This window comes from Choloepus didactylus, chromosome 5, assembly GCF_015220235.1.
Source record: "Choloepus didactylus isolate mChoDid1 chromosome 5, mChoDid1.pri, whole genome shotgun sequence".
Lineage (NCBI taxonomy): Eukaryota > Metazoa > Chordata > Mammalia > Pilosa > Megalonychidae > Choloepus > Choloepus didactylus.
This window is the reverse complement of record NC_051311.1, coordinates 16746692-16754869: the sequence shown is the minus strand read 5'-3', so window position 1 is coordinate 16754869 and position 8178 is coordinate 16746692. Positions and strand designations below refer to the sequence as shown.

At 37.1% G+C, this 8178-nt stretch overlaps 1 pseudogene; it reads left to right on the top strand.

Moving 5' to 3' along the window:
* Positions 1-3400: 3400 nt before the first annotated feature.
* On the top strand, positions 3401-5822 carry LOC119535201 (annotated as a pseudogene).
* Positions 5823-8178: the final 2356 nt, after the last annotated feature.

The following is an 8178-nucleotide window of genomic DNA, read 5'->3' as shown; positions in this document are numbered from 1 at the left end:
ATCTCAGTTATTCTGCTGGAATTTTCCCACTGCTGAGAAAATGGCCCAAGGGTCTATTCCTGAGGATGCAACTGCTGCATTTAGAATTGACATTTGGAAGGGCAGGGGTGGGAGGACAAGTCTGTGAAGGGAATTCTGAGATGTTCTTGAACATGGTAATGGGTTACCATAAGTACTAACTGAATCTGCAGTTGCACTTACAGGGAACTGAAATATCTTCTCAACTGTTTGAAATTCCATAGTCTATAATCAGAAAACCTGAAATACGATAATCAGCAGGTTGATATTCTTCAACCATTGTAAACGATTTCCCCTTAATAACTACTGAAAGGCACATGAGTCACAGAAAGAAATTCATACATATTCTCACTGGGGGGGTGAAAAGCCCCCAGATTAACGGGAAATAGTTCATGTAGAATAGTAATGGCAACTATCTTTAAAAGCTTCCCAAACTAAATAACAGGACTAACCTATTCAAGGGCATCGCCCTTCTCTTTTCTGACCACAGTTGTTGTTCTCTGTGCCTCTCACTCACTCAGCCCTGTCTACGCCATGGAATCAGTGTTCAGTTTCTGTCTCCCAGAAATATGTAGATTCTCCTTCTTGACCAATGGAATCAAAAAGAAGGCCTTACACATAGCAGCTGTTTAATAAGTAAGTATGAATAGTGGGATTCTTCATCAGCACCATAAACTAGTCAGTATTGGGTTTCATTCCTAGATGGCTGTGTTTTGTTTGAGGGTGCAATTAAAAATGCAAGTATTTCCTGGAAGTCTAGGATTCTGTGAAATAAAACTCCAACAATGTGTCACCTGTCTCAGCATCAGCCAGGTATGGTCTCTCTTCTTACAGATGGACACAGGGGAGCAAGGGGCTTGGACACATGTTCTCAGAATGATCACTGCAAGTATGGAAAGAAAGTGCAGTCTAGGTGATGTGCAAACAGCTCCGCACTAAGTCATATTCTAGGTAAATGGCTGGCAACAAGAATCAATGCAAAAAAGAGGGTGTCCCAATGAAAAAATTCAGGATGAAAACTCTTGTGTCTTACTGTTACAAAAATAAAAAGGCAAGCCATAGACTGGTAGAAAATATTTGCAACACATATCCAATAAAGGGTTTGTATCTGGAATATTATAAATAATAAGAAAACAAGAAACGCAATTTAAAAATTGGCAAAAGATTTGAACATTTTGCAAAAAAGATATATGGATGGCATTTAAGTACGTGAAAGATTCTCTTTAGTCATTAGGGAAATGCAAATTGAAATCCGAGATACCACCACCACCACTAGAATGACCAAAATCAAAAAGGCTGACCTACTAACTGCTGGTGAAAATGTGGAGAAACCAGAATCTAATACACTGCTAGTGGGAAAAAAATGCTACAACCACTTTGGAAAACAGTTCAGCAGTTTCTCATATAATTAAACATACACCTAACCATATAACCTTGCTATTCTACTTCTAGATAGATAAATGTAATCGTATAACAACATGAAGACTTGTAGACCAATATTCATAGTAGCTTTATTTGAAACAGCTAAAACTAAGAACAATCCAAATATCCATCAATAGGTGAAGGGATAAACACATTGTGGTATATTCATACAGTAAACTACTACTCAACAGTAAAAAGGAATGGATTACCGATATACATAACAACATAGGTGAATCTCAAAATAATTACGCGGAGTGAAAGAAACCAGTCAAAAAAAGGGTAAGTATTGTATGATTCATTTATGTAAAATTCTAGAAAATGCAAATATATCTGTTATGATATAAAGCAGATGAAAGGTTACCTGGAGATGGTGGACAGGTGAGAGGAGTGGAAGGGAGAGACGGCAAAAGGGCACGAGGAAACTTTTAGGAGTGATGGAAATGTTCATCATCTTGGCTGTGCTAATGATTTCACAGGTGTTAATCTAGGCCAAAACTCATCAAATTTTACACTTTATACATGTCCTGTTTACCGTAAGTAAATTGTACATCAGTTTAGCTGGGAAAGCAAAAATGACCGAGTCTTCACTCTCCATTATTGAACCACAAGATCTACAGTTCTGTTTTGATTCAAAAGTTCCAGTGTAAACCCACATAAGTTGTGAAAGCATAACTGGGACACCAAAGAGTAGTGAAATTAAACTCCTACACCATACATAAAAGGGGAGCATATCTGAGCCCATTTTTTTTTAGAAGATGCAATTCTGATGGAGGAGAAGACAAAACACCGATGACAACAGGGAACAGGGCGAATGTCCTAAAATATGAAGATCTGGGTTAATACTAGCTGAGGGATGTTAACCAATTATTTCTACATCTGTGATCCTCAAGAATTTTTATAAAATGTGTAAAATGGTGATACTAAAAATAGCAATAACACAGGTGGTAGTGAGGCTCAAATGAGAAAATACACGTGAAAGATTTTGTAAAACTATAAAATATATGAGTTAATGACCATCATCTGTGTTATAGTTATTACTCAATGCCAGGCAGCATCCTAAGAGCTTTTCACTCACATAATCTTTCCAACAGCCCTATGAGGTAAGTAGATTTCTCCTCACATTGTGGATGAGGACACAGGGCCTTTGAGGGGTTTGGTAATTTGCTCACAGACACACATCAAGTACATTGTGGGGATGTAATTTCCACCCAGATCTTTCAGACCCCAAAGCCCAGAACCACACACATTGCATAATAGTGCCTTCTGCAATGAATGATTTAGTTATGAAGGTAATTCAAATGCCTTGGGAAGCCAGATTCCCCACTGCTTTGGCTTTCCCAAGCTCTGTGGAGTGTGATGCCAGCTAGAATTTATTACACAGTGCTTTGCTGTAAGGTTGATCTGGTATAACATGGGTCTTCAAACCTCCTCCTTGTGCATATAAGGAGGTAAGAGTCCATTTCCACAAACAAAATAGAGAGTATCACTACTCTTAAACAGTAATACTATGTGCATGTTTATTCCTAAATCCAAAGTGACCATTTTAACAATAAAAAGGAATATGACCAGATGAAAGCATTGCCTCCTGTGGAGCACGGCTGGGTACAGGAAGCTACAGGAAGCAGGTTTTCTTCTTGGGATGCCTGGCTTTGTTTACCGGGGTACTTTATGCAGGCTTCTCTGCTTCATTCACCCCTTTCATTTTCCTCCTCATTCGCCCATAAGTCTGCTTTTCTTACGGACTTTTTCAAATTTCTTCTTCTGCTTCTTACTGTTCTTACATTGGCTACTCAGAGATCATTAAATTAAATGTATCTAATATCTTGTCTGGTCAATGAAAGTCTTCTAAAAACAAAATGGGGAACAAGAGAAAGGCCGGACTGCAGCCTCTGACACTGTTGCCAACTGCCTGCATGCTCACACACACATCCAGAGTTGTGACTGATGAGAATAAAAGGTCATGGATGAAGATGGACTTGAATTGCAACCATAAGAGCCAAAATCTTTTTTTGATGTTACCGTTTTTCAGAAATTTCCCACACATGCCTATTTGATCATCACAACAGTTCTATGAGTTGCTGATGCTACACACATGTATGGTAATCAAATTGTTGTGGAAGTACAAGGAAATGTTTTTGATTCAGATATTGTAGATTCAGGCATAATTGTGCATAACTTTGTTCCTGATGACCCAGACTCAACTGTAACCCAAGATACTTTTGAGGACATTGTTATAGAAAATGTTCAATGCCCAGATAGCATGGAAGAAGTAGATGTATCAGAAACTGTCATCATTCCTGAGCAAGTGCTGGACTCAGATGTAACTGAAGAAGTTTCTTTAGCACATTGCACACTCCCTGCTGATGTTTTAGCTTCTGCCATTACTTCAGAACACATCTTGATGTGCGAATCTATACACGAGCCTGATGTTGGACACATAGAACATGTGGTTCATGAAAATGTAATAGAAGCAGAAATCATCACTGCTCCTCTGGCAACCAATGGGGTTTCAGAAGAAGTACTGGTGGCAGACTGTGTCTCTGAAGCAGCCATAGATGCCAGTGGGATGCCTGTGGATGACAAGGGCAACTGTGAGGATTACCTTACGATTTCCCAGGATGATGCTGGCAAAACAGAACACGATGGCTCCTCTGGAATGACAAAGGATGCAGAATCAGAAACAGATCCCTGTAAAGTGGATGGCACTTTCCCGGAAGTCATCAAAGTTTACATTTTCAATGACAACCCTGGAGAGCATGTCTTAGGTGGAGCAACAGACGTGGAGAATGAGCCTGAGAATGACTATGGAGTTGAAGTACTTGATCAGAACAGCAGTATCTGTGTTCAAAAGGAAAAGATGGGCTAAATGCTCTCAGAAAGAAGAAGATTTATATGTTGCTGAAATCGCCAACGAAATTTATATGGAAGTGATGATAGGTGAGGAGGATGCCACCACACAGCGACAACTGCCACAGCATGCAAAAAGCTGAGGGATGACAATGAAATCAAAATATTCATGCCAATAGTATAGACAGCAGCTTATGTTAAGATTTCTGATGGAATTGGAAACCAGAATGGCACTGCAAGTGCCCTCTTGCCCATACGCTTGGAAAGTTGGCTAAACAAACCCAATGAAAAGAAAACCTGAATCCAGGCTATAACAAACAGCTATAATTATTGACCCTGATTTACACTCCTTAACAGTAGATCCTTGCATGATGAGTGGGAAGAAATTTAAGTTGAGAGATTTCTTGAAAAGGAACATGAAAAACCATCCTGAACACCTTACCATGAAGAAATACCACTGTATTGACTGTGATTATACCACCAGTAGGAAGATGAGTATACACAACCACCTAGAGAGCCACAAGGTGACCAGCAAGGCAGGGGAGACCATCGAATGCAGTAAGTGTGGGAAGCATTTCTCTCCCACTGGGGCTTCCTTTACTCTCAAAATGGTGCATAAGGAAAAAGGAGCCAACAAAATGTACAGTGTAAATTCCATGAATACAAGACCACTGAACAAGGGTTAATGAATTGCCATCTTTTGGCTGTTCACAGCAAGAACTTTCCTCATATTTGTGTGGAGTATGGTAAAGGTTTTTGGTATCCAGCAGAACTGAAAAATCACAAGGGAATCCATACTGGGGAGAAGTTGTACCCATGCCAAAGCTGCAAATATGGGTCCACAGACAACTCTAACTTGAAAACTTACGCAAAAGCTAAGCATAGGAAAGAGATGCTTTTCAAGTGTAACATTTGTCTTCTGACTTTCTTAGATACCAAAGAGGTGCAGCAACATGCTCTTATCCACCAAGAAAGCAAAACATGCCAGTGTTTGCCTTGCAAACACAAGAATTCAAACTCAAGTGATTTGAAATGACACATGATTTCAGTTCGCATGAAGGACTACCCCCACAAGTGTGACACAGGCTTCTGCAGGCCTTTGGAACTCAAGAAACATGTGGATGCCCACATGGGTAAAAAATTGCACCAGTATAGACACTGTGGCTTTAAGGTTGCAGATTCATTTGTTCTAAGTTGCCACATTCTCAGTTCACACAGAAGATACTTCCATTTAGGTGTAAGAGATGTAGAATGAATTTAGGCAACAGAATGAACTTTAAAAGTATTATGAAGACCCGCAGTGGCAAGAAAGTGTATCAGTGGGAATATAGCACTACGGATGCCTCAGGCTTTAAATGGCATGTTATTTCCACTCAGGTGATAAACTATCCTAAGTGTTGTGCAAGAAAGGGCTCCGAAGACCTTCACAAAAGAACCAGCACACAACACAACAGCATAAAGAAGTTGGCCTGCCTGACAATACCTTTACACACTTTTGTAGAGCTATTGGCCTTGAAGTAGAAAATTCATTTTAAAGCCAATCAGTCTAGTTCACACGCAATACTGTATAATGAATTATGCTGTGTACAAATACTACTATTGCTTCTGGTTGACCTTTTTTTTACCTTTTGTTCAACAGTGTGTTCTGAATTCTATTCCATTTGTTTAATAAATTGGATTAAATCAGAATCACAAATTTATAAAATTAATTCCGTTAATTTGAATTTGGTTATGTTAATATGAATCTTAAAAATCAGAAAATACTTTTGGGGGTCCCTTAAATTAGCTCTTGGCACTTTAGAATCTAGCACGGCATGCTGTGGGAAATTAGAAATTTCCTTCCTACTTGACAGCCACCTTACCATTCCACTATGCTGCTCCATCCCTTTCTTGCTGTCAAGATTCTACCTTTCACCTTTTCCTTTGCCATGGTTATTTGTGTTTAGGAATCATATTTATAGCATTAGAAAACTAAATATTTAAGCTTGGCAAACTTCTGAAGTGCTAGATTTATTTGGTCTAAGTCAAGTGCCTTAGCTGGTATGAACTTCATCCTAAATTCCAGTCAAAGCCAAGGGATGGGTTTTAGATTTCCTAGACTCCATTGGCCCCCAAACATGCTTTTTTTAAAAATAAGTTACTTAAAATTGTGTGATTCACTGCCCTTCAGTACTATTCTTGAAAGCCCTGTCTGGTTGTGTGCGCGCACGCGCGTGTGTGTGTGTGTGTGTGTGTGTGAGAAAACCTTTAAAATCTCCCTTAATCTTTATTTTTCCCTGAAATAATGTAAAATAAAGCATTTAAATGAAAGTGGAAATTTAATAATTTTAAAAGAGCCTGTGAAAATATAAATAAATTGGTCATTTAACTATATATTTTTAAATAAACTGAAAGCTAAAGAATATAACACTTTATGCACTCTATATGTCTTTTACATAGTCTGGAATCACACAGTTCTTTTCATTCTACAGCACAATATTGGCACCTTTGAAAGGTATTTAAGGGTTTGTTTGAATGAATATGATAAAATATATCTGTATCAGAAGAAAGTGAAATTGAAGCCTCTGTTATGTACCGACAGTTAAAAGTTAAAACAATTTTGATTAGCAAATCTTAAAAATTAGATATTTCAGTAAAATTTTTAAGGAGATACAGATTTTTACAAGGATATCAAATGTTATTGTTCTGTAGAATGATCCTATTTAATATTGTATGTACCTCCTGCTACACAATTTGTAAAAAAAAGTAAAATACATTAAAAAATCATATAGGTATGTGTGACATTATTGCAATTGTGTACTTCAGAATAACATGAAAAAATAAAAATTAAACAGGAATGTTTTCCTATTTAAAAAAATAAAATAAAATGGAGAAATAAGAATGAATAGTTGCTTTAAGTGATATCGAGCCAACTTTCGACTTCGCCATTATGCTGGCAGAAACAGAAAACATAATAATAAGATATTCTCCAAACAAAACATTTAAAATAATACTGTAACCATGTCTCTAATGAGCTGAGTAACAAGTAATAATAATACTTGCTTTACCAGGCTGTCACTTACTGAGTTTTAAAATGGGGTAAATAAATAATAAGAGAGGGAAGAAATTACACAAAAGGAGAAATAAGACAAACTATATGTTAACTATGCTATATATATGTTATATATTACATATAATCATACATAATATTAATATATAATTGTGTTTATAATTATATATGATGTATTAATAATGATTACATAGTATGTATTACTATATATTGCTATATCTCATGCTGTAGAATAAATTATATCATGTATCTAATGGTAGAGCAATATTCATTTATATATTTTAGAATGAAGAGTAAAACTCCATCTTAAACATTCTTATTTCACTGATTTGATAAAACCATTACCCAAATATATATTTCCCAAAGTGCCTCTCTATTGATGTAACAGAGAAATTTCCCATTATCATAAAAGAACTGTGATGTGTATACACTTCAATCCAAACCTTTACTTCACCCCATATAATATCAGTTGACATTTTGCACAATTTTCCAGAGGAAAAAAACTTAAACGAGAGCATTTCATCTTCCTCTTTAGAACAGCCACTTGCTATTTCCCTATGTATCTTTTTTCACCTGTGCCCTGCATAAAATGGATCGCCTCCCTTGGGAAAAGAACCAGCCGGCCCCAGAGAGACACAAAGTAGAAATAGTCAGCTTTATCTCCATATAATAAGGGAAGTTAAAACCCGGGTTAATTATTAAAACAATCCCAATTGTAGCTGATCTTACCAGAGAATTTCACCTTCAAGGGTGTTGTGTTTTGGGTTTGAGTTAAATTTCAGCGCCTATTATCCATTATAAACAGTGGGTGGGTTTTCTGTTTGTTTGTTTGTTGGCTATCC